The sequence below is a fragment of the Phyllobates terribilis genome, unplaced genomic scaffold (assembly GCF_046119375.1).
Source record: "Phyllobates terribilis strain yellow unplaced genomic scaffold, ASM4611937v1 Scaffold_249__1_contigs__length_2872098, whole genome shotgun sequence".
Classification (NCBI taxonomy): domain Eukaryota; kingdom Metazoa; phylum Chordata; class Amphibia; order Anura; family Dendrobatidae; genus Phyllobates; species Phyllobates terribilis.
This window is the reverse complement of record NW_027363009.1, coordinates 1,205,711-1,231,224: the sequence shown is the minus strand read 5'-3', so window position 1 is coordinate 1,231,224 and position 25,514 is coordinate 1,205,711. Positions and strand designations below refer to the sequence as shown.

Below are 25,514 nucleotides of genomic sequence, written 5' to 3'. Positions count from 1 at the left end.
TCTGAAACGTTGTCTCCCTCTGCTGGAACACTGACTTCTTTCATTTAATGCCTGCAGACTATAAAAGAGAAACCAACCCAAAAAGTTTGGTTGATTAGTCTGTGGCATTCTTTTAAACTGTTGCTTATGGCGGTCTCTGTGAGCTTCTCAGTGACATTCAGCCATCCAGGTATCCCGCCTGCAGTAGACGGAATGTGGCAATGGAACGCTGGCTGCGCGTGTCATAATAGGCTCTGAGCCTTTATATACCTGCGCACAGCAGCAGCCACCTTCAGTCTGCTGCTGGACAGCCAGCAGCAGCAGCAGCAGGAGAGGTAATTAATCAGCAACCCTCCTGCTAAGGGTAGACAGCTGCTCGTTCCACCCCCCCCCGCCTTAATTGGTTCTCCCTTCCAACGGTGTTGAGGCGGGTGGGAACAGCCGGGGGTTGAGGGTACTGTGCTAAAAGAGGTGGAGTTATGCAGATCTAAAACGCGTGGATTGCAGCAGCAGCAAGCCGAAAAGTGCAGGCATGTGAGGGATCTAGAGGTTGACAGCATGTCTTCTTAACGGGAGTCCAGGTGGCCATCTCCACAAATGGACTTTTCAGAATCCTTGGGTGGCACCGTAGTCGGAAACCAATTCTGGTTATCGCTTCTCGGCCTTTTGGCTAAGATCAAGTGTAGTATCTGTTCTTATCAGTTTAATATCTGATACGTCCCCTATCTGGGGACCATATATTAAATGGATTTTTAGAACAGGGAGATGGAAAAAGAGCTTGCTCTGTCCACTCCACGCATTGACCTGGTATTGCAGTATCTCCAGGACCGGTGCACCCCTTCTTTAATGCAGTTTCTAAAATCAGAAAGAATTGAATTCAATGCTTTTTGTTCATTTTGCTTGTTTGTCGGATTTTGGGATGGACTCTTTGGCTTTTTCTTTTCTTCTCCTCATTGGATTTTTCATGTTAAAAGTTGCAGAAGCCAGATGACAAGCTCATTTTGGTTCAACTTCAGCAACTGTGCATTGCATTGCCATGTAATGTAATGTAATGCAATGCTATCTATCTAGCTCTCCCTCTATACTTCCTTTTGGATAAACAGACATATTAGGCAAGCATTTTGGAGCTTTCACCTAAATAACTACAGGTGGTGAGATAAGCTGCACAATATAATTGACCTTTCAGTATATTGTTGCACACACACCATCTATTTAGCAAATGCCCTTGTTATCAACAGCAGCCTTTTAAACTCACCTGAGCTAACAGGTATGTGAGCTGGTTACTCTGCTGCGCTTAAAATTTCTTTTTTGGTTTGCTACAATGCCTTTTCTGAAACGTTGTCTCCCTCTGCTGGAACACTGACTTCTTTCATTTAATGCCTGCAGACTATAAAAGAGAAACCAACCCAAAAAGTTTGGTTGATTAGTCTGTGGCATTCTTTTAAACTGTTGCTTATGGCGGTCTCTGTGAGCTTCTCAGTGACATTCAGCCATCCAGGTATCCCGCCTGCAGTAGACGGAATGTGGCAATGGAACGCTGGCTGCGCGTGTCATAATAGGCTCTGAGCCTTTATATACCTGCGCACAGCAGCAGCCACCTTCAGTCTGCTGCTGGACAGCCAGCAGCAGCAGCAGGAGAGGTAATTAATCAGCAACCCTCCTGCTAAGGGTAGACAGCTGCTCGTTCCACCCCCCCCCCCGCCTTAATTGGTTCTCCTCCCTTCCAACGGTGTTGAGGCGGGTGGGAACAGCCGGGGGTTGAGGGTACTGTGCTAAAAGAGGTGGAGTTATGCAGATCTAAAACGCGTGGATTGCAGCAGCAGCAAGCCGAAAAGTGCAGGCATGTAAGGGATCTAGAGGTTGACAGCATGTCTTCTTAACGGGAGTCCAGGTGGCCATCTCCACAAATGGACTTTTCAGAATCCTTGGGTGGCACCGTAGTCGGAAACCAATTCTGGTTATCGCTTCTCGGCCTTTTGGCTAAGATCAAGTGTAGTATCTGTTCTTATCAGTTTAATATCTGATACGTCCCCTATCTGGGGACCATATATTAAATGGATTTTTAGAACAGGGAGATGGAAAAAGAGCTTGCTCTGTCCACTCCACGCATTGACCTGGTATTGCAGTATCTCCAGGACCGGTGCACCCCTTCTTTAATGCAGTTTCTAAAATCAGAAAGAATTGAATTCAATGCTTTTTGTTCATTTTGCTTGTTTGTCGGATTTTGGGATGGACTCTTTGGCTTTGCTTTTCTTCTCCTCATTGGATTTTTCATGTTAAAAGTTGCAGAAGCCAGATGACAAGCTCATTTTGGTTCAACTTCAGCAACTGTGCATTGCATTGCCATGTAATGTAATGTAATGCAATGCTATCTATCTAGCTCTCCCTCTATACTTCCTTTTGGATAAACAGACATATTAGGCAAGCATTTTGGAGCTTTCACCTAAATAACTACAGGTGGTGAGATAAGCTGCACAATATAATTGACCTTTCAGTATATTGTTGCACACACACCATCTATTTAGCAAATGCCCTTGTTATCAACAGCAGCCTTTTAAACTCACCTGAGCTAACAGGTATGTGAGCTGGTTACTCTGCTGCGCTTAAAATTTCTTTTTTGGTTTGCTACAATGCCTTTTATGAAACGTTGTCTCCCTCTGCTGGAACACTGACTTCTTTCATTTAATGCCTGCAGACTATAAAAGAGAAACCAACCCAAAAAGTTTGGTTGATTAGTCTGTGGCATTCTTTTAAACTGTTGCTTATGGCGGTCTCTGTGAGCTTCTCAGTGACATTCAGCCATCCAGGTATCCCGCCTGCAGTAGACGGAATGTGGCAATGGAACGCTGGCTGCGCGTGTCATAATAGGCTCTGAGCCTTTATATACCTGCGCACAGCAGCAGCCACCTTCAGTCTGCTGCTGGACAGCCAGCAGCAGCAGCAGCAGGAGAGGTAATTAATCAGCAACCCTCCTGCTAAGGGTAGACAGCTGCTCGTTCCACCCCACCCCCCGCCTTAATTGGTTCTCCTCCCTTCCAACGGTGTTGAGGCGGGTGGGAACAGCCGGGGGTTGAGGGTACTGTGCTAAAAGAGGTGGAGTTATGCAGATCTAAAACGCGTGGATTGCAGCAGCAGCAAGCCGAAAAGTGCAGGCATGTGAGGGATCTAGAGGTTGACAGCATGTCTTCTTAACGGGAGTCCAGGTGGCCATCTCCACAAATGGACTTTTCAGAATCCTTGGGTGGCACCGTAGTCGGAAACCAATTCTGGTTATCGCTTCTCGGCCTTTTGGCTAAGATCAAGTGTAGTATCTGTTCTTATCAGTTTAATATCTGATACGTCCCCTATCTGGGGACCATATATTAAATGGATTTTTAGAACAGGGAAATGGAAAAAGAGCATGCTCTGTCCACTCCACGCATTGACCTGGTATTGCAGTATCTCCAGGACCGGTGCACCCCTTCTTTAATGCAGTTTCTAAAATCAGAAAGAATTGAATTCAATGCTTTTTGTTCATTTTGCTTGTTTGTCGGATTTTGGGATGGACTCTTTGGCTTTGCTTTTCTTCTCCTCATTGGATTTTTCATGTTAAAAGTTGCAGAAGCCAGATGACAAGCTCATTTTGGTTCAACTTCAGCAACTGTGCATTGCATTGCCATGTAATGTAATGTAATGCAATGCTATCTATCTAGCTCTCCCTCTATACTTCCTTTTGGATAAACAGACATATTAGGCAAGCATTTTGGAGCTTTCACCTAAATAACTACAGGTGGTGAGATAAGCTGCACAATATAATTGACCTTTCAGTATATTGTTGCACACACACCATCTATTTAGCAAATGCCCTTGTTATCAACAGCAGCCTTTTAAACTCACCTGAGCTAACAGGTATGTGAGCTGGTTACTCTGCTGCGCTTAAAATTTCTTTTTTGGTTTGCTACAATGCCTTTTCTGAAACGTTGTCTCCCTCTGCTGGAACACTGACTTCTTTCATTTAATGCCTGCAGACTATAAAAGAGAAACCAACCCAAAAAGTTTGGTTGATTAGTCTGTGGCATTCTTTTAAACTGTTGCTTATGGCGGTCTCTGTGAGCTTCTCAGTGACATTCAGCCATCCAGGTATCCCGCCTGCAGTAGACGGAATGTGGCAATGGAACGCTGGCTGCGCGTGTCATAATAGGCTCTGAGCCTTTATATACCTGCGCACAGCAGCAGCCACCTTCAGTCTGCTGCTGGACAGCCAGCAGCAGCAGCAGCAGGAGAGGTAATTAATCAGCAACCCTCCTGCTAAGGGTAGACAGCTGCTCGTTCCACCCCCCCCCCGCCTTAATTCGTTCTCCTCCCTTCCAACGGTGTTGAGGCGGGTGGGAACAGCCGGGGGTTGAGGGTACTGTGCTAAAAGAGGTGGAGTTATGCAGATCTAAAACGCGTGGATTGCAGCAGCAGCAAGCCGAAAAGTGCAGGCATGTGAGGGATCTAGAGGTTGACAGCATGTCTTCTTAACGGGAGTCCAGGTGGCCATCTCCACAAATGGACTTTTCAGAATCCTTGGGTGGCACCGTAGTCGGAAACCAATTCTGGTTATCGCTTCTCGGCCTTTTGGCTAAGATCAAGTGTAGTATCTGTTCTTATCAGTTTAATATCTGATACGTCCCCTATCTGGGGACCATATATTAAATGGATTTTTAGAACAGGGAGATGGAAAAAGAGCTTGCTCTGTCCACTCCACGCATTGACCTGGTATTGCAGTATCTCCAGGACCGGTGCACCCCTTCTTTAATGCAGTTTCTAAAATCAGAAAGAATTGAATTCAATGCTTTTTGTTCATTTTGCTTGTTTGTCGGATTTTGGGATGGACTCTTTGGCTTTGCTTTTCTTCTCCTCATTGGATTTTTCATGTTAAAAGTTGCAGAAGCCAGATGACAAGCTCATTTTGGTTCAACTTCAGCAACTGTGCATTGCATTGCCATGTAATGTAATGTAATGCAATGCTATCTATCTAGCTCTCCCTCTATACTTCCTTTTGGATAAACAGACATATTAGGCAAGCATTTTGGAGCTTTCACCTAAATAACTACAGGTGGTGAGATAAGCTGCACAATATAATTGACCTTTCAGTATATTGTTGCACACACACCATCTATTTAGCAAATGCCCTTGTTATCAACAGCAGCCTTTTAAACTCACCTGAGCTAACAGGTATGTGAGCTGGTTACTCTGCTGCGCTTAAAATTTCTTTTTTGGTTTGCTACAATGCCTTTTCTGAAACGTTGTCTCCCTCTGCTGGAACACTGACTTCTTTCATTTAATGCCTGCAGACTATAAAAGAGAAACCAACCCAAAAAGTTTGGTTGATTAGTCTGTGGCATTCTTTTAAACTGTTGCTTATGGCGGTCTCTGTGAGCTTCTCAGTGACATTCAGCCATCCAAGTATCCCGCCTGCAGTAGACGGAATGTGGCAATGGAACGCTGGCTGCGCGTGTCATAATAGGCTCTGAGCCTTTATATACCTGCGCACAGCAGCAGCCACCTTCAGTCTGCTGCTGGACAGCCAGCAGCAGCAGCAGCAGGAGAGGTAATTAATCAGCAACCCTCCTGCTAAGGGTAGACAGCTGCTCGTTCCACCCCCCCCCCCGCCTTAATTGGTTCTCCTCCCTTCCAACGGTGTTGAGGCGGGTGGGAACAGCCGGGGGTTGAGGGTACTGTGCTAAAAGAGGTGGAGTTATGCAGATCTAAAACGCGTGGATTGCAGCAGCAGCAAGCCGAAAAGTGCAGGCATGTGAGGGATCTAGAGGTTGACAGCATGTCTTCTTAACGGGAGTCCAGGTGGCCATCTCCACAAATGGACTTTTCAGAATCCTTGGGTGGCACCGTAGTCAGAAACCAATTCTGGTTATCGCTTCTCGGCCTTTTGGCTACGATCAAGTGCTTTATTGCAGGAGATTGTAGTTGAAGGGTACTCGGGTACCCCTCTCCTTGGCCTGGCAGGATCGTCCACTTTGGTGGACTTAACCTGCTTGCTGCTATTAGGGAGAGGGCTTAGTCCCAGGGTAACGTGTTGCGATCCCCCAGCTTCCAGGTGTCTTTCGCTGCAAGAACACTGGGAGCGCAGATTGCAAGCGGCTGCAATTTGCAACCTTGTTGCGGTTTCCATGGAGGTTGACCCTAACCTCGTGCCTCTTTATGCGAGGCTAAAAAACTCTATCCGAGTTCACTTCACGGCGGGTGGCTCGGATATGAGGAAATTAGGGTATGTAGTCCAGGACGTGCTCAGGAACCTTCTTGGCGTGCAGAGGAATGAAATTCTGTCCATCCAGGATTATCCTAGAAGAGGTGACTATGACATCACATTCACCGGAGAAGGTATTTTCAGAGATGTTCTAGAAAAGTTAAAAAAAGTTGAAAATAATCCTGTTCTGAAAGGGATACAAATTGTTGAGCACGTCCTGGATGAGGTAAGACTTGTTGTCGTAAAAGTATTTTCGCCTTTTGTTTCTGCTCCAGAAATTATGTCATTTTTAGCAATTTATTTTAAAAGTGTTAAATGTATTGGGAAGATACTTAATGAATATAACATATGGACATCTAAGTGGAAATTTCTTGTGAAGTGTATAAGAGATCCAAATACACCAGGTGGTATACGGCTTCCCCCTGCCCGTTTTAAAATTGGACAAACAAATGGGGATTTCTTCTTTTCTGGGATGCCAGTATATTGCAGAAATTGTGGGCGCTATGGTCATTCAAAAGAAAACTGTAATGTATCATGTAGAAATTGTGCTAGTGAAGAACATGAGACAAAAGAATGCCCTAAGGAAAAGAAATGTAGTTTTTGCCAGACTCCAGGTCACTTTTATTTTTCTTGCCCTCACAGATTTCGGGAAGATGAGCAAAAGGGAAAGTCCAAGACGTCCGACCAAGGACCAAAAGATCAGACCACCCCTCAGGAGGAGGAACAACAACCTGGAGCCTCTGGAGACAATAAGGGCGTACCAAATAGTGAAATGTCTCCAGAGTCTATGACAGGTAAAATACCAAATCCCAAAACCTGGCTGCAGGACCTGCGAGAGTCCAAAAGGAGGGCTGAGAAGGAGCAGAAGGGCACTACTGGTAAGGTCAAAAGGGACCGGCAAAAGGCCGACGCAGAAGCCCATGCCCAGTCTGGGTCTCCTAGGGCTGAGGGCGCTGAGTGGATAAAGGTGGGTCCGAAGAAAAAGAAAAAGGGTGGTTCGGAGGAGGCAGCAGGAGGTGAACAGATGGACACTTCTTCAGAAGGGGACGTGGACGCTGGACCCTCAGGGGTTTCGGTCTCCGCTGCTACAGGTGGGGACCGGGATCTTGCTGCCTCTGAAGAGTCAGAGGCTCTGCCTTGTGCGCAACCTCCTCCTATAGGACGACCTTCTACAGGTCAAACAGGGGCGGCGGAACCCCTCGGGGACCCACCTGATGAGGAACTGCATGGCCAGCCAATGGAGACCCAGCGGGTTCTGCCAGCCAGCCCTCCGAGCTATGCCAGTGTAGCGTCGGGTTTATATAAATGTGGTAATCTTTCCTCCTCCACGGAGACTCTCGTGACGATACTATCAGATGAGGAGGGAGGCGCAAGCCCAGTGGTCTGATCAGGTTCATCGGACAGGTAAATCCGTTGCTCTTAGTTACCTAAGTAAAATTTCTACATTTTCTAATGATGGCTGAACTCAAAGGTATTTCCCTCAACGTGAGAGGCATAAAATCTAACACGAGAAGAACTGCTCTTTTTAATTTTTTTACGTGTTTTACTGCATCTGTATTTTTTCTGCAAGAATGTAATATCCCACATGAAATGTCATATCAAAAATATAAAGATGAGTGGAAGTGTGGGCCATCTGTCTGGTCCGGATCGAATGCTGCAGGATCAGCGGGTGTAGCCATACTTTTTAAAGGGAACGTTTTAATTGATTTTATTCAGGAAATTTTACCAGGTCGTATTTTATTAGTGAAAGCTTTTATTGATGGTATTAGATGGCAGTTTTTAAATTTTTATGGATCCCCAGAGAAAAATGAAAGAGCCGAAATGCTTGATCTTTTACCTTTATTTATTAATAACTCTGAACCTTTTATCTTAGCAGGGGATTTTAATTGTGTTTTAAAAGGTGAAAACCGGCGCTCCAGCTCTGTAAGCAGGAACTACGATAAAACCTCAGGTATGCTACATGATATAGTCAAAGATGCTAAATTGATAGACATATATAAAGAGTGTCATAGTGACAGCCCAGAGGACGCCGGTTTCACTTGGAACAATGCTAATTGTAGCTCTAGGATTGATTTTATTTTTGGTTCAGACAAAACAATACCTGCCAAATGTGAAGTTTTAACTAATATATTTTCAGACCATAAACTTTTATCCTTTACCATAAAAGTAAATGACAACAAAAAATGTGGTAAGAAAAGCTGGAAAATGAACGTATCCCTTTTAACCGACCCGCAGATTTTATCAGATTTTATTGAGTTTTATAGGAAATGTAGAAAAGGGAAAAAAACAAATGAGACTATGAGTGTATGGTGGGATAGAATGAAAGTAAAAATAAAAGACTTTTTTATTAAAAAGAGTATATGTAGAGCCAAAGAAAAATATGAAGAATATAGAATTTTAAATACCCGCCTACAAACATTATTTAAGCTCAGAGACAATGGGATAGATGTACAACTTGATATTTCAAACTTAAAAGAAGAGATTTCAAAATGGCTAGAACAAAAAGGAAAAGAGATAATTTTTCATTCTAGAGTACAACATATAGAAGAAAATGAAAAGTGTTCCAGATATTTTTTTAGGAAAAATAAAAAAGAAAAAGTGATAATTGACCATATAGATGGTGAGAATAATATAAAAAATATGCTGGGTAAAGTAGAGGTTTTTTTTTCTAATCTTTTTCATGGAAAAAATATAGATAATAAATTAATGGATGATTCGCTGCAAGGACTAACAGCTGTTTTAGATCCCGCATCCCAAGAGTTTTTATCCCAAGTTTTAACGGAACAAGAAGTGTTAAAAACTATTAAAAGTTTTAAAACTGGAAAGGTCCCTGGTCCTGATGGCATCCCAATAGAATTTTATGTATGTTTTTATGATATTTTAAAAGATGATTTGTTTTATTTGTTTACTGAGGTTTTTAATAATAAGGTTTTATTAAATTCCTGGAAGAAAGGTGAAGTCTCCCTCCTATACAAAAAAGGTGATAAATCAAAATTAGAAAACTGGAGACCAATAACACTTTTAAATTGTGACTATAAAATAATGGCTAAAATTTGTGCAAATCGTCTAAAAGAAGTCATCAGCAAAGTTATTCATTCTAATCAAGTGTGTGGGGTGCCGGGGCGCAGTATATGGGACAATCTGAATTTAGTGAAAGACTGTATTGAGGATGTGAAAGACAGAAAGGGGAAAATGGCGATTTTATCTATTGATTTTGAAAAAGCATTTGACCGTGTCTCACACTTTTATCTTTTTAAAGTTTTAGAGAAAATGGGCATACCAGAAGGGTTTTTACTATCGCTTAAAGCATTTTACAAGGATTGTACAAGTAAGATTTTAGTGAATGGTTTTAAGACACAAGAGGTATTTTTACGGTCAGGGGTGAAACAGGGATGCCCTCTGTCCCCCCTACTGTTTATCTGTGCACTGGAACCAATGTTATGTGCAATACGCCAAAATAAACAGATATGCGGTGTCCCTCTGCCTGGAAGAGGTGGTTTGGAGGCCAAGGTTGTAGGCTACATGGATGACGTGGCGGTCTTGTGTACAGATGCACCATCACTTACGGCCACTCTCCATCAAGTGCAATCCTTTTGTCTAGCTTCTGGTTTTAAAATCAATTTTAATAAGTGTAACATTTTAAGTGTTGGGGGGATGATTTTACGTGATGTACCAATTAATGTCTCCGAATCCATTTCCATTTTAGGTATATCATTCACTGAAAATAATGATGGTTATAATAGTTGGGAAACAGTTACACAGAAAGTAAATACGAAAATATGTATGTGGAACATGAGGAGACTTACAATGGAGGGTAAAGTATTGGTTTTAAAGATGGTGATTTTACCTCTTTTATTGTATCTTAGCATGGTTTTCCCCCCCGCCTGTTAATGTTTTAAAAAAGATAACCAAAACCTGTTTTACCTTCTTTTGGAACTCAAAAATGGAAAAGCTGAAAAGAGAAATCGTGATGAAATCAAAAGTAAAAGGTGGTAAAGATTTTCCAGATTTTAATAGGTTTCTTTTAATCCATCTGTTCGTTTACTGTTTTAATGCCCTTTTTAAGAATCACTATTGGTCCTTTTTTATGCGTTTTAATACAGGATTTTTTATGAGAAAGTTTGGATGGTATGAAGTTAATATATCTGTGCCCCATGCTTTTAATTTGTCGACGCATTATGAGATTTTAAGGAAAATAGTGTCCGATTTTAATTTAGGGACTAAGAAAATAGAGGAATTAAGAAATAGTAAGAAACTAATTAAAGAAATACGTAAAAGTGAGGAAATATGTAATGTTGACAGATATGATGATGACAAATCTATGTCTATTTGGAAAATGATTAACGTTTTTTATCTTTTTAATGAACAGAGAGATCTGGCTTGGAGTTGCATGCACCGCTGTCTTCCTTGCCGGGCATTCCAATACAGAAGAGGATTTGTGAGGTCTGCCATCTGCCCAAGAGCCGGATGCCAAGACGAGGAAACGGTGGAACATCTATTATGGACATGTAATTTTGCAAAGGATTTCTGGAGAAGACTGCTCCCCCTACTGGAAAGGGTGGCAGACCTCAAGGACTTTACATATAAAACTGTGCTATACGGACTTATGGAATGCCCCACAATGGACCAGTACACAATGGCTTGGAAGACAGTGAACTGCGCCAAGTCATCTCTCTGGAAAGCGCGCAACATTGCTATTTTTAAACAAGATGTTTTATCAGTGAATGATGTTTTAAGTTTATGTTTATGTGAAATGTATACTTATTATTTAATTGACAAAAAGAAGAATGTACATATTTCCAAAAAATGGCTTGTTGACCAATGGAACCTAATTATTTAAAATCTTTGTATTTTTTTGTTTTGTAAATTTCATTTGTCTTTTAACGTTTGGTATTTGTCTAATTATGCTTGTAATTTGTTAAAGTTTTAATAAACGGTTTTATCCCTCTGCAGGGGATAGCCAAATTAAAAAAAAAAATAAAAAATCTGTTCTTATCAGTTTAATATCTGATACGTCCCCTATCTGGGGACCATATATTAAATGGATTTTTAGAACAGGGAGATGGAAAAAGAGCTTGCTCTGTCCACTCCACGCATTGACCTGGTATTGCAGTATCTCCAGGACCGGTGCACCCCTTCTTTAATGCAGTTTCTAAAATCAGAAAGAATTGAATTCAATGCTTTTTGTTCATTTTGCTTGTTTGTCGGATTTTGGGATGGACTCTTTGGCTTTGCTTTTCTTCTCCTCATTGGATTTTTCATGTTAAAAGTTGCAGAAGCCAGATGACAAGCTCATTTTGGTTCAACTTCAGCAACCGTGCATTGCATTGCCATGTAATGTAATGTAATGCAATGCTATCTATCTAGCTCTCCCTCTATACTTCCTTTTGGATAAACAGACATATTAGGCAAGCATTTTGGAGCTTTCACCTAAATAACTACAGGTGGTGAGATAAGCTGCACAATATAATTGACCTTTCAGTATATTGTTGCACACACACCATCTATTTAGCAAATGCCCTTGTTATCAACAGCAGCCTTTTAAACTCACCTGAGCTAACAGGTATGTGAGCTGGTTACTCTGCTGCGCTTAAAATTTCTTTTTTGGTTTGCTACAATGCCTTTTCTGAAACGTTGTCTCCCTCTGCTGGAACACTGACTTCTTTCATTTAATGCCTGCAGACTATAAAAGAGAAACCAACCCAAAAAGTTTGGTTGATTAGTCTGTGGCATTCTTTTAAACTGTTGCTTATGGCGGTCTCTGTGAGCTTCTCAGTGACATTCAGCCATCCAGGTATCCCGCCTGCAGTAGACGGAATGTGGCAATGGAACGCTGGCTGCGCGTGTCATAATAGGCTCTGAGCCTTTATATACCTGCGCACAGCAGCAGCCACCTTCAGTCTGCTGCTGGACAGCCAGCAGCAGCAGCAGCAGGAGAGGTAATTAATCAGCAACCCTCCTGCTAAGGGTAGACAGCTGCTCGTTCCACCCCCCCCCCCGCCTTAATTGGTTCTCCTCCCTTCCAACGGTGTTGAGGCGGGTGGGAACAGCCGGGGGTTGAGGGTACTGTGCTAAAAGAGGTGGAGTTATGCAGATCTAAAACGCGTGGATTGCAGCAGCAGCAAGCCGAAAAGTGCAGGCATGTGAGGGATCTAGAGGTTGACAGCATGTCTTCTTAACGGGAGTCCAGGTGGCCATCTCCACAAATGGACTTTTCAGAATCCTTGGGTGGCACCGTAGTCGGAATCCAATTCTGGTTATCGCTTCTCGGCCTTTTGGCTAAGATCAAGTGTAGTATCTGTTCTTATCAGTTTAATATCTGATACGTCCCCTATCTGGGGACCATATATTAAATGGATTTTTAGAACAGGGAGATGGAAAAAGAGCTTGCTCTGTCCACTCCACGCATTGACCTGGTATTGCAGTATCTCCAGGACCGGTGCACTCCTTCTTTAATGCAGTTTCTAAAATCAGAAAGAATTGAATTCAATGCTTTTTGTTCATTTTGCTTGTTTGTCGGATTTTGGGATGGACTCTTTGGCTTTGCTTTTCTTCTCCTCATTGGATTTTTCATGTTAAAAGTTGCAGAAGGCAGATGACAAGCTCATTTTGGTTCAACTTCAGCAACTGTGCATTGCATTGCCATGTAATGTAATGTAATGCAATGCTATCTATCTAGCTCTCCCTCTATACTTCCTTTTGGATAAACAGACATATTAGGCAAGCATTTTGGAGCTTTCACCTAAATAACTACAGGTGGTGAGATAAGCTGCACAATATAATTGACCTTTCAGTATATTGTTGCACACACACCATCTATTTAGCAAATGCCCTTGTTATCAACAGCAGCCTTTTAAACTCACCTGAGCTAACAGGTATGTGAGCTGGTTACTCTGCTGCGCTTAAAATTTCTTTTTTGGTTTGCTACAATGCCTTTTCTGAAACGTTGTCTCCCTCTGCTGGAACACTGACTTCTTTCATTTAATGCCTGCAGACTATAAAAGAGAAACCAACCCAAAAAGTTTGGTTGATTAGTCTGTGGCATTCTTTTAAACTGTTGCTTATGGCGGTCTCTGTGAGCTTCTCAGTGACATTCAGCCATCCAGGTATCCCGCCTGCAGTAGACGGAATGTGGCAATGGAACGCTGGCTGCGCGTGTCATAATAGGCTCTGAGCCTTTATATACCTGCGCACAGCAGCAGCCACCTTCAGTCTGCTGCTGGACAGCCAGCAGCAGCAGCAGCAGGAGAGGTAATTAATCAGCAACCCTCCTGCTAAGGGTAGACAGCTGCTCGTTCCATCCCCCCCCCCCGCCTTAATTGGTTCTCCTCCCTTCCAACGGTGTTGAGGCGGGTGGGAACAGCCGGGGGTTGAGGGTACTGTGCTAAAAGAGGTGGAGTTATGCAGATCTAAAACGCGTGGATTGCAGCAGCAGCAAGCCGAAAAGTGCAGGCATGTGAGGGATCTAGAGGTTGACAGCATGTCTTCTTAACGGGAGTCCAGGTGGCCATCTCCACAAATGGACTTTTCAGAATCCTTGGGTGGCACCGTAGTCGGAATCCAATTCTGGTTATCGCTTCTCGGCCTTTTGGCTAAGATCAAGTGTAGTATCTGTTCTTATCAGTTTAATATTTGATACGTCCCCTATCTGGGGACCATATATTAAATGGATTTTTAGAACAGGGAGATGGAAAAAGAGCTTGCTCTGTCCACTCCACGCATTGACCTGGTATTGCAGTATCTCCAGGACCGGTGCACCCCTTCTTTAATGCAGTTTCTAAAATCAGAAAGAATTGAATTCAATGCTTTTTGTTCATTTTGCTTGTTTGTCGGATTTTGGGATGGACTCTTTGGCTTTGCTTTTCTTCTCCTCATTGGATTTTTCATGTTAAAAGTTGCAGAAGGCAGATGACAAGCTCATTTTGGTTCAACTTCAGCAACTGTGCATTGCATTGCCATGTAATGTAATGTAATGCAATGCTATCTATCTAGCTCTCCCTCTATACTTCCTTTTGGATAAACAGACATATTAGGCAAGCATTTTGGAGCTTTCACCTAAATAACTACAGGTGGTGAGATAAGCTGCACAATATAATTGACCTTTCAGTATATTGTTGCACACACACCATCTATTTAGCAAATGCCCTTGTTATCAACAGCAGCCTTTTAAACTCACCTGAGCTAACAGGTATGTGAGCTGGTTACTCTGCTGCGCTTAAAATTTCTTTTTTGGTTTGCTACAATGCCTTTTCTGAAACGTTGTCTCCCTCTGCTGGAACACTGACTTCTTTCATTTAATGCCTGCAGACTATAAAAGAGAAACCAACCCAAAAAGTTTGGTTGATTAGTCTGTGGCATTCTTTTAAACTGTTGCTTATGGCGGTCTCTGTGAGCTTCTCAGTGACATTCAGCCATCCAGGTATCCCGCCTGCAGTAGACGGAATGGGGCAATGGAACGCTGGCTGCGCGTGTCATAATAGGCTCTGAGCCTTTATATACCTGCGCACAGCAGCAGCCACCTTCAGTCTGCTGCTGGACAGCCAGCAGCAGCAGCAGCAGGAGAGGTAATTAATCAGCAACCCTCCTGCTAAGGGTAGACAGCTGCTCGTTCCATCCCCCCCCCCCGCCTTAATTGGTTCTCCTCCCTTCCAACGGTGTTGAGGCGGGTGGGAACAGCCGGGGGTTGAGGGTACTGTGCTAAAAGAGGTGGAGTTATGCAGATCTAAAACGCGTGGATTGCAGCAGCAGCAAGCCGAAAAGTGCAGGCATGTGAGGGATCTAGAGGTTGACAGCATGTCTTCTTAACGGGAGTCCAGGTGGCCATCTCCACAAATGGACTTTTCAGAATCCTTGGGTGGCACCGTAGTCGGAAACCAATTCTGGTTATCGCTTCTCGGCCTTTTTTCTAAGATCAAGTGTAGTATCTGTTCTTATCAGTTTAATATCTGATACGTCCCCTATCTGGGGACCATATATTAAATGGATTTTTAGAACAGGGAGATGGAAAAAGAGCTTGCTCTGTCCACTCCACGCATTGACCTGGTATTGCAGTATCTCCAGGACCGGTGCACCCCTTCTTTAATGCAGTTTCTAAAATCAGAAAGAATTGAATTCAATGCTTTTTGTTCATTTTGCTTGTTTGTCGGATTTTGGGATGGACTCTTTGGCTTTGCTTTTCTTCTCCTCATTGGATTTTTCATGTTAAAAGTTGCAGAAGCCAGATGACAAGCTCATTTTGGTTCTACTTCAGCAACTGTGCATTGCATTGCCATGTAATGTAATGTAATGCAATGCTATCTATCTAGCTCTCCCTCTATACTTCCTTTTGGATAAACAGACATATTAGGCAAGCATTTTGGACCTTTCACCTAAATAACTACAGGTGGTGAGATAAGCTGCACAATATAATTGACCTTTCAGTATATTGTTGCACACACACCATCTATTTAGCAAATGCCCTTGTTATCAACAGCAGCCTTTTAAACTCACCTGAGCTAACAGGTATGTGAGCTGGTTACTCTGCTGCGCTTAAAATTTCTTTTTTGGTTTGCTACAATGCCTTTTCTGAAACGTTGTCTCCCTCTGCTGGAACACTGACTTCTTTCATTTAATGCCTGCAGACTATAAAAGAGAAACCAACCCAAAAAGTTTGGTTGATTAGTCTGTGGCATTCTTTTAAACTGTTGCTTATGGCGGTCTCTGTGAGCTTCTCAGTGACATTCAGCCATCCAGGTATCCCGCCTGCAGTAGACGGAATGTGGCAATGGAACGCTGGCTGCGCGTGTCATAATAGGCTCTGAGCCTTTATATACCTGCGCACAGCAGCAGCCACCTTCAGTCTGCTGCTGGACAGCCAGCAGCAGCAGCAGCAGGAGAGGTAATTAATCAGCAACCCTCCTGCTAAGGGTAGACAGCTGCTCGTTCCATCCCCCCCCCCCGCCTTAATTGGTTCTCCTCCCTTCCAACGGTGTTGAGGCGGGTGGGAACAGCCGGGGGTTGAGGGTACTGTGCTAAAAGAGGTGGAGTTATGCAGATCTAAAACGCGTGGATTGCAGCAGCAGCAAGCCGAAAAGTGCAGGCATGTGAGGGATCTAGAGGTTGACAGCATGTCTTCTTAACGGGAGTCCAGGTGGCCATCTCCACAAATGGACTTTTCAGAATCCTTGGGTGGCACCGTAGTCGGAAACCAATTCTGGTTATCGCTTCTCGGCCTTTTGGCTAAGATCAAGTGTAGTATCTGTTCTTATCAGTTTAATATCTGATACGTCCCCTATCTGGGGACCATATATTAAATGGATTTTTAGAACAGGGAGATGGAAAAAGAGCTTGCTCTGTCCACTCCACGCATTGACCTGGTATTGCAGTATCTCCAGGACCGGTGCACCCCTTCTTTAATGCAGTTTCTAAAATCAGAAAGAATTGAATTCAATGCTTTTTGTTCATTTTGCTTGTTTGTCGGATTTTGGGATGGACTCTTTGGCTTTGCTTTTCTTCTCCTCATTGGATTTTTCATGTTAAAAGTTGCAGAAGCCAGATGACAAGCTCATTTTGGTTCAACTTCAGCAACTGTGCATTGCATTGCCATGTAATGTAATGTAATGCAATGCTATCTATCTAGCTCTCCCTCTATACTTCCTTTTGGATAAACAGACATATTAGGCAAGCATTTTGGAGCTTTCACCTAAATAACTACAGGTGGTGAGATAAGCTGCACAATATAATTGACCTTTCAGTATATTGTTGCACACACACCATCTATTTAGCAAATGCCCTTGTTATCAACAGCAGCCTTTTAAACTCACCTGAGCTAACAGGTATGTGAGCTGGTTACTCTGCTGCGCTTAAAATTTCTTTTTTGGTTTGCTACAATGCCTTTTCTGAAACGTTGTCTCCCTCTGCTGGAACACTGACTTCTTTCATTTAATGCCTGCAGACTATAAAAGAGAAACCAACCCAAAAAGTTTGGTTGATTAGTCTGTGGCATTCTTTTAAACTGTTGCTTATGGCGGTCTCTGTGAGCTTCTCAGTGACATTCAGCCATCCAGGTATCCCGCCTGCAGTAGACGGAATGTGGCAATGGAACGCTGGCTGCGCGTGTCATAATAGGCTCTGAGCCTTTATATACCTGCGCACAGCAGCAGCCACCTTCAGTCTGCTGCTGGACAGCCAGCAGCAGCAGCAGCAGGAGATGTAATTAATCAGCAACCCTCCTGCTAAGGGTAGACAGCTGCTCGTTCCATCCCCCCCCCCCCGCCTTAATTGGTTCTCCTCCCTTCCAACGGTGTTGAGGCGGGTGGGAACAGCCGGGGGTTGAGGGTACTGTGCTAAAAGAGGTGGAGTTATGCAGATCTAAAACGCGTGGATTGCAGCAGCAGCAAGCCGAAAAGTGCAGGCATGTGAGGGATCTAGAGGTTGACAGCATGTCTTCTTAACGGGAGTCCAGGTGGCCATCTCCACAAATGGACTTTTCAGAATCCTTGGGTGGCACCGTAGTCGGAAACCAATTCTGGTTATCGCTTCTCGGCCTTTTGGCTAAGATCAAGTGTAGTATCTGTTCTTATCAGTTTAATATCTGATACGTCCCCTATCTGGGGACCATATATTAAATGGATTTTTAGAACAGGGAGATGGAAAAAGAGCTTGCTCTGTCCACTCCACGCATTGACCTGGTATTGCAGTATCTCCAGGACCGGTGCACCCCTTCTTTAATGCAGTTTCTAAAATCAGAAAGAATTGAATTCAATGCTTTTTGTTCATTTTGCTTGTTTGTCGGATTTTGGGATGGACTCTTTGGCTTTGCTTTTCTTCTCCTCATTGGATTTTTCATGTTAAAAGTTGCAGAAGCCAGATGACAAGCTCATTTTGGTTCAACTTCAGCAACTGTGCATTGCATTGCCATGTAATGTAATGTAATGCAATGCTATCTATCTAGCTCTCCCTCTATACTTCCTTTTGGATAAACAGACATATTAGGCAAGCATTTTGGAGCTTTCACCTAAATAACTACAGGTGGTGAGATAAGCTGCACAATATAATTGACCTTTCAGTATATTGTTGCACACACACCATCTATTTAGCAAATGCCCTTGTTATCAACAGCAGCCTTTTAAACTCACCTGAGCTAACAGGTATGTGAGCTGGTTACTCTGCTGCGCTTAAAATTTCTTTTTTGGTTTGCTACAATGCCTTTTCTGAAACGTTGTCTCCCTCTGCTGGAACACTGACTTCTTTCATTTAATGCCTGCAGACTATAAAAGAGAAACCAACCCAAAAAGTTTGGTTGATTATTCTGTGGCATTCTTTTAAACTGTTGCTTATGGCGGTCTCTGTGAGCTTCTCAGTGACATTCAGCCATCCAGGTATCCCGCCTGCAGTAGACGGAATGTGGCAATGGAACGCTGGCTGCGCGTGTCATAATAGGCTCTGAGCCTTTATATACCTGCGCACAGCAGCAGCCACCTTCAGTCTGCTGCTGGACAGCCAGCAGCAGCAGCAGCAGGAGAGGTAATTAATCAGCAACCCTCCTGCTAAGGGTAGACAGCTGCTCGTTCCACCCCCCCCCCGCCTTAATTGGTTCTCCTCCCTTCCAACGGTGTTGAGGCGGGTGGGAACAGCCGGGGGTTGAGGGTACTGTGCTAAAAGAGGTGGAGTTATGCAGATCTAAAACGCGTGGATTGCAGCAGCAGCAAGCCGAAAAGTGCAGGCATGTGAGGGATCTAGAGGTTGACAGCATGTCTTCTTAACGGGAGTCCAGGTGGCCATCTCCACAAATGGACTTTTCAGAATCCTTGGGTGGCACCGTAGTCGGAAACCAATTCTGGTTATCGCTTCTCGGCCTTTTGGCTAAGATCAAGTGTAGTATCTGTTCTTATCAGTTTAATATCTGATACGTCCCCTATCTGGGGACCATATATTAAATGGATTTTTAGAACAGGGAGATGGAAAAAGAGCTTGCTCTGTCCACTCCACGCATTGACCTGGTATTGCAGTATCTCCAGGAACGGTGCACCCCTTCTTTAATGCAGTTTCTAAAATCAGAAAGAATTGAATTCAATGCTTTTTGTTCATTTTGCTTGTTTGTCGGATTTTGGGATGGACTCTTTGGCTTTGCTTTTCTTCTCCTCATTGGATTTTTCATGTTAAAAGTTGCAGAAGCCAGATGACAAGCTCATTTTGGTTCAACTTCAGCAACTGTGCATTGCATTGCCATGTAATGTAATGTAATGCAATGCTATCTATCTAGCTCTCCCTCTATACTTCCTTTTGGATAAACAGACATATTAGGCAAGCATTTTGGAGCTTTCACCTAAATAACTACAGGTGGTGAGATAAGCTGCACAATATAATTGACCTTTCAGTATATTGTTGCACACACCATCTATTTAGCAAATGCCCTTGTTATCAACAGCAGCCTTTTAAACTCACCTGAGCTAACAGGTATGTGAGCTGGTTACTCTGCTGCGCTTAAAATTTCTTTTTTGGTTTGCTACAATGCCTTTTCTGAAACGTTGTCTCCCTCTGCTGGAACACTGACTTCTTTCATTTAATGCCTGCAGACTATAAAAGAGAAACCAACCCAAAAAGTTTGGTTGATTAGTCTGTGGCATTCTTTTAAACTGTTGCTTATGGCGGTCTCTGTGAGCTTCTCAGTGACATTCAGCCATCCAGGTATCCCGCCTGCAGTAGACGGAATGTGGCAATGGAACGCTGGCTGCGCGTGTCATAATAGGCTCTGAGCCTTTATATACCTGCGCACAGCAGCAGCCACCTTCAGTCTGCTGCTGGACAGCCAGCAGCAGCAGCAGCAGGAGAGGTAATTAATCAGCAACCCTCCTGCTAAGGGTAGACAGCTGCTCGTTCCACCCCCCCCCCCCGCCTTAATTGGTTCTCCTCCCTTCCAACGGTGTTGAGGCGGGTGGGAACAGCCGGGGGTTGAGGGTACTGTGCTAAAAGAGGTGGAGTTATGCAGATCTAAAACGCGTGGATTGCAGCAGCAGCAAGCCGAAAAGTGCAGGCATGTGAGGTATCTAGAGGTTGACAGCATGTCTTCTTAACGGGAGTCCAGGTGGCCATCTCCACAAATGGACTTTTCAGAATCCTTGGGTGGCACCGTAGTCGGAAACCAATTCTGGTTATCGCTTCTCGGCCTTTTGGCTAAGATCAAGTGTAGTATCTGTTCTTATCAGTTTAATATCTGATACGTCCCCTATCTGGGGACCATATATTAAATGGATTTTTAGAACAGGGAGATGGAAAAAGAGCTTGCTCTGTCCACTCCACGCATTGACCTGGTATTGCAGTATCTCCAGGACCGGTGCACCCCTTCTTTAATGCAGTTTCTAAAATCAGAAAGAATTGAATTCAATGCTTTTTGTTCATTTTGCTTGTTTGTCGGATTTTGGGATGGACTCTTTGGCTTTGCTTTTCTTCTCCTCATTGGATTTTTCATGTTAAAAGTTGCAGAAGCCAGATGACAAGCTCATTTTGGTTCAACTTCAGCAACTGTGCATTGCATTGCCATGTAATGTAATGTAATGCAATGCTATCTATCTAGCTCTCCCTCTATACTTCCTTTTGGATAAACAGACATATTAGGCAAGCATTTTGGAGCTTTCACCTAAATAACTACAGGTGGTGAGATAAGCTGCACAATATAATTGACCTTTCAGTATATTGTTGCACACACACCATCTATTTAGCAAATGCCCTTGTTATCAACTGCAGCCTTTTAAACTCGCCTGAGCTAACAGGTATGTGAGCTGGTTACTCTGCTGCGCTTAAAATTTCTTTTTTGGTTTGCTACAATGCCTTTTCTGAAACGTTGTCTCCCTCTGCTGGAACACTGACTTCTTTCATTTAATGCCTGCAGACTATAAAAGAGAAACCAACCCAAAAAGTTTGGTTGATTAGTCAGTGGCATTCTTTTAAACTGTTGCTTATGGCGGTCTCTGTGAGCTTCTCAGTGACATTCAGCCATCCAGGTATCCCGCCTGCAGTAGACGGAATGTGGCAATGGAACGCTGGCTGCGCGTGTCATAATAGGCTCTGAGCCTTTATATACCTGCGCACAGCAGCAGCCACCTTCAGTCTGCTGCTGGACAGCCAGCAGCAGCAGCAGCAGGAGAGGTAATTAATCAGCAACCCTCCTGCTAAGGGTAGACAGCTGCTCGTTCCACCCCCCCCCCCGCCTTAATTGGTTCTCCTCCCTTCCAACGGTGTTGAGGCGGGTGGGAACAGCCGGGGGTTGAGGGTACTGTGCTAAAAGAGGTGGAGTTATGCAGATCTAAAACGCGTGGATTGCAGCAGCAGCAAGCCGAAAAGTGCAGGCATGTGAGGGATCTAGAGGTTGACAGCATGTCTTCTTAACGGGAGTCCAGGTGGCCATCTCCACAAATGGACTTTTCAGAATCCTTGGGTGGCACCGTAGTCGGAAACCAATTCTGGTTATCGCTTCTCGGCCTTTTGGCTAAGATCAAGTGTAGTATCTGTTCTTATCAGTTTAATATCTGATACGTCCCCTATCTGGGGACCATATATTAAATGGATTTTTAGAACAGGGAGATGGAAAAAGAGCTTGCTCTGTCCACTCCACGCATTGACCTGGTATTGCAGTATCTCCAGGACCGGTGCACCCCTTCTTTAATGCAGTTTCTATAATCAGAAAGAATTGAATTCAATGCTTTTTGTTCATTTTGCTTGTTTGTCAGATTTTGGGATGGACTCTTTGGCTTTGCTTTTCTTCTCCTCATTGGATTTTTCATGTTAAAAGTTGCAGAAGCCAGATGACAAGCTCATTTTGGTTCAACTTCAGCAACTGTGCATTGCATTGCCATGTAATGTAATGTAATGCAATGCTATCTATCTAGCTCTCCCTCTATACTTCCTTTTGGATAAACAGACATATTAGGCAAGCATTTTGGAGCTTTCACCTAAATAACTACAGGTGGTGAGATAAGCTGCACAATATAATTGACCTTTCAGTATATTGTTGCACACACACCATCTATTTAGCAAATGCCCTTGTTATCAACAGCAGCCTTTTAAACTCACCTGAGCTAACAGGTATGTGAGCTGGTTACTCTGCTGCGCTTAAAATTTCTTTTTTGGTTTGCTACAATGCCTTTTCTGAAACGTTGTCTCCCTCTGCTGGAACACTGACTTCTTTCATTTAATGCCTGCAGACTATAAAAGAGAAACCAACCCAAAAAGTTTGGTTGATTAGTCTGTGGCATTCTTTTAAACTGTTGCTTATGGCGGTCTCTGTGAGCTTCTCAGTGACATTCAGCCATCCAGGTATCCCGCCTGCAGTAGACGGAATGTGGCAATGGAACGCTGGCTGCGCGTGTCATAATAGGCTCTGAGCCTTTATATACCTGCGCACAGCAGCAGCCACCTTCAGTCTGCTGCTGGACAGCCAGCAGCAGCAGCAGCAGGAGAGGTAATTAATCAGCAACCCTCCTGCTAAGGGTAGACAGCTGCTCGTTCCACCCCCCCCCCCGCCTTAATTGGTTCTCCTCCCTTCCAACGGTGTTGAGGCGGGTGGGAACAGCCGGGGGTTGAGGGTACTGTGCTAAAAGAGGTGGAGTTATGCAGATCTATAACGCGTGGATTGCAGCAGCAGCAAGCCGAAAAGTGCAGGCATGTGAGGGATCTAGAGGTTGACAGCATGTCTTCTTAACGGGAGTCCAGGTGGCCATCTCCACAAATGGACTTTTCAGAATCCTTGGGTGGCACCGTAGTCGGAAACCAATTCTGGTTATCGCTTCTCGGCCTTTTGGCTAAGATCAAGTGTAGTATCTGTTCTTATCAGTTTAATATCTGATACGTCCCCTATCTGGGGACCATATATTAAATGGATTTTTAGAACAGGGAGATGGAAAAAGAGCTTGCTCTGTCCACTCCACGCATTGACCTGGTATTGCAGTATCTCCAGGACCGGTGCACCCCTTCTTTAATGCAGTTTCTAAAATCAGAAAGAATTGAATTCAATGCTTTTTGTTCATTTTGCTTGTTTGTCGGATTTTGGGATGGACTCTTTGGCTTTGCTTTTCTTCTCCTCATTGGATTTTTCATGTTAAAAGTTGCAGAAGCCAGATGACAAGCTCATTTTGGTTCAACTTCAGCAACTGTGCATTGCATTGCCATGTAATGTAATGTAATGCAATGCTATCTATCTAGCTCTCCCTCTATACTTCCTTTTGGATAAACAGACATATTAGGCAAGCATTTTGGAGCTTTCACCTAAATAACTACAGGTGGTGAGATAAGCTGCACAATATAATTGACCTTTCAGTATATTGTTGCACACACACCATCTATTTAGCAAATGCCCTTGTTATCAACAGCAGCCTTTTAAACTCACCTGAGCTAACAGGTATGTGAGCTGGTTACTCTGCTGCGCTTAAAATTTCTTTTTTGGTTTGCTACAATGCCTTTTCTGAAACGTTGTCTCCCTCTGCTGGAACACTGACTTCTTTCATTTAATGCCTGCAGACTATAAAAGAGAAACCAACCCAAAAAGTTTGGTTGATTAGTCTGTGGCATTCTTTTAAACTGTTGCTTATGGCGGTCTCTGTGAGCTTCTCAGTGACATTCAGCCATCCAGGTATCCCGCCTGCAGTAGACGGAATGTGGCAATGGAACGCTGGCTGCGCGTGTCATAATAGGCTCTGAGCCTTTATATACCTGCGCACAGCAGCAGCCACCTTCAGTCTGCTGCTGGACAGCCAGCAGCAGCAGCAGCAGGAGAGGTAATTAATCAGCAACCCTCCTGCTAAGGGTAGACAGCTGCTCGTTCCACCCCCCCCGCCTTAATTGGTTCTCCTCCCTTCCAACGGTGTTGAGGCGGGTGGGAACAGCCGGGGGTTGAGGGTACTGTGCTAAAAGAGGTGGAGTTATGCAGATCTAAAACGCGTGGATTGCAGCAGCAGCAAGCCAAAAAGTGCAGGCATGTGAGGGATCTAGAGGTTGACAGCATGTCTTCTTAACGGGAGTCCAGGTGGCCATCTCCACAAATGGACTTTTCAGAATCCTTGGGTGGCACCGTAGTCGGAAACCAATTCTGGTTATCGCTTCTCGGCCTTTTGGCTAAGATCAAGTGTAGTATCTGTTCTTATCAGTTTAATATCTGATACGTCCCCTATCTGGGGACCATATATTAAATGGATTTTTAGAACAGGGAGATGGAAAAAGAGCTTGCTCTGTCCACTCCACGCATTGACCTGGTATTGCAGTATCTCCAGGACCGGTGCACCCCTTCTTTAATGCAGTTTCTAAAATCAGAAAGAATTGAATTCAATGCTTTTTGTTCATTTTGCTTGTTTGTCGGATTTTGGGATGGACTCTTTGGCTTTGCTTTTCTTCTCCTCATTGGATTTTTCATGTTAAAAGTTGCAGAAGCCAGATGACAAGCTCATTTTGGTTCAACTTCAGCAACTGTGCATTGCATTGCCATGTAATGTAATGTAATGCAATGCTATCTATCTAGCTCTCCCTCTATACTTCCTTTTGGATAAACAGACATATTAGGCAAGCATTTTGGAGCTTTCACCTAAATAACTACAGGTGGTGAGATAAGCTGCACAATATAATTGACCTTTCAGTATATTGTTGCACACACACCATCTATTTAGCAAATGCCCTTGTTATCAACAGCAGCCTTTTAAACTCACCTGAGCTAACAGGTATGTGAGCTGGTTACTCTGCTGCGCTTAAAATTTCTTTTTTGGTTTGCTACAATGCCTTTTCTGAAACGTTGTCTCCCTCTGCTGGAACACTGACTTCTTTCATTTAATGCCTGCAGACTATAAAAGAGAAACCAACCCAAAAAGTTTGGTTGATTAGTCTGTGGCATTCTTTTAAACTGTTGCTTATGGCGGTCTCTGTGAGCTTCTCAGTGACATTCAGCCATCCAGGTATCCCGCCTGCAGTAGACGGAATGTGGCAATGGAACGCTGGCTGCGCGTGTCATAATAGGCTCTGAGCCTTAATATACCTGCGCACAGCAGCAGCCACCTTCAGTCTGCTGCTGGACAGCCAGCAGCAGCAGCAGCAGGAGAGGTAATTAATCAGCAACCCTCCTGCTAAGGGTAGACAGCTGCTCGTTCCACCCCCCCCCCCCGCCTTAATTGGTTCTCCTCCCTTCCAACGGTGTTGAGGCGGGTGGGAACAGCCGGGGGTTGAGGGTACTGTGCTAAAAGAGGTGGAATTATGCAGATCTAAAACGCGTGGATTGCAGCAGCAGCAAGCCGAAAAGTGCAGGCATGTGAGGGATCTAGAGGTTGACAGCATGTCTTCTTAACGGGAG

The 25,514-nt window shown here is 43.9% G+C and overlaps 15 non-coding genes across 15 annotated transcripts; all 15 read left to right on the top strand.

Annotated features, from left to right (window-relative positions):
* Window positions 1-629: 629 nt before the first annotated feature.
* LOC141217840 (U2 spliceosomal RNA) lies at window positions 630-820 on the top strand. Its single transcript, XR_012286613.1, has one exon. It is a non-coding gene; the product is annotated as a U2 spliceosomal RNA (small nuclear RNA).
* Window positions 821-1,939: 1,119 nt separating this feature from the next.
* Window positions 1,940-2,130, top strand: LOC141217839 (U2 spliceosomal RNA). The gene has a single exon (XR_012286612.1). It is a non-coding gene; the product is annotated as a U2 spliceosomal RNA (small nuclear RNA).
* A 1,121-nt stretch (window positions 2,131-3,251) lies between these two features.
* LOC141218269 (U2 spliceosomal RNA) lies at window positions 3,252-3,442 on the top strand. The gene has a single exon (XR_012287023.1). It is a non-coding gene; the product is annotated as a U2 spliceosomal RNA (small nuclear RNA).
* A 1,120-nt stretch (window positions 3,443-4,562) lies between these two features.
* On the top strand, window positions 4,563-4,753 carry LOC141217838 (U2 spliceosomal RNA). Its single transcript, XR_012286611.1, has one exon. It is a non-coding gene; the product is annotated as a U2 spliceosomal RNA (small nuclear RNA).
* Window positions 4,754-11,149: 6,396 nt separating this feature from the next.
* On the top strand, window positions 11,150-11,346 carry LOC141218351 (U2 spliceosomal RNA). The gene has a single exon (XR_012287102.1). It is a non-coding gene; the product is annotated as a U2 spliceosomal RNA (small nuclear RNA).
* A 1,121-nt stretch (window positions 11,347-12,467) lies between these two features.
* On the top strand, window positions 12,468-12,658 carry LOC141218085 (U2 spliceosomal RNA). The gene has a single exon (XR_012286848.1). It is a non-coding gene; the product is annotated as a U2 spliceosomal RNA (small nuclear RNA).
* A 1,122-nt stretch (window positions 12,659-13,780) lies between these two features.
* On the top strand, window positions 13,781-13,971 carry LOC141218215 (U2 spliceosomal RNA). Its single transcript, XR_012286971.1, has one exon. It is a non-coding gene; the product is annotated as a U2 spliceosomal RNA (small nuclear RNA).
* A 1,122-nt stretch (window positions 13,972-15,093) lies between these two features.
* On the top strand, window positions 15,094-15,284 carry LOC141218317 (U2 spliceosomal RNA). Its single transcript, XR_012287071.1, has one exon. It is a non-coding gene; the product is annotated as a U2 spliceosomal RNA (small nuclear RNA).
* Window positions 15,285-16,406: 1,122 nt separating this feature from the next.
* On the top strand, window positions 16,407-16,597 carry LOC141217837 (U2 spliceosomal RNA). The gene has a single exon (XR_012286610.1). It is a non-coding gene; the product is annotated as a U2 spliceosomal RNA (small nuclear RNA).
* A 1,123-nt stretch (window positions 16,598-17,720) lies between these two features.
* On the top strand, window positions 17,721-17,911 carry LOC141217836 (U2 spliceosomal RNA). Its single transcript, XR_012286609.1, has one exon. It is a non-coding gene; the product is annotated as a U2 spliceosomal RNA (small nuclear RNA).
* A 1,120-nt stretch (window positions 17,912-19,031) lies between these two features.
* Window positions 19,032-19,222, top strand: LOC141218442 (U2 spliceosomal RNA). The gene has a single exon (XR_012287140.1). It is a non-coding gene; the product is annotated as a U2 spliceosomal RNA (small nuclear RNA).
* A 1,120-nt stretch (window positions 19,223-20,342) lies between these two features.
* Window positions 20,343-20,533, top strand: LOC141217834 (U2 spliceosomal RNA). Its single transcript, XR_012286607.1, has one exon. It is a non-coding gene; the product is annotated as a U2 spliceosomal RNA (small nuclear RNA).
* A 1,121-nt stretch (window positions 20,534-21,654) lies between these two features.
* Window positions 21,655-21,845, top strand: LOC141217833 (U2 spliceosomal RNA). The gene has a single exon (XR_012286606.1). It is a non-coding gene; the product is annotated as a U2 spliceosomal RNA (small nuclear RNA).
* A 1,121-nt stretch (window positions 21,846-22,966) lies between these two features.
* Window positions 22,967-23,157, top strand: LOC141217832 (U2 spliceosomal RNA). Its single transcript, XR_012286605.1, has one exon. It is a non-coding gene; the product is annotated as a U2 spliceosomal RNA (small nuclear RNA).
* Window positions 23,158-24,275: 1,118 nt separating this feature from the next.
* On the top strand, window positions 24,276-24,466 carry LOC141217831 (U2 spliceosomal RNA). Its single transcript, XR_012286604.1, has one exon. It is a non-coding gene; the product is annotated as a U2 spliceosomal RNA (small nuclear RNA).
* The last annotated feature ends 1,048 nt before the right edge of the window (window positions 24,467-25,514 follow it).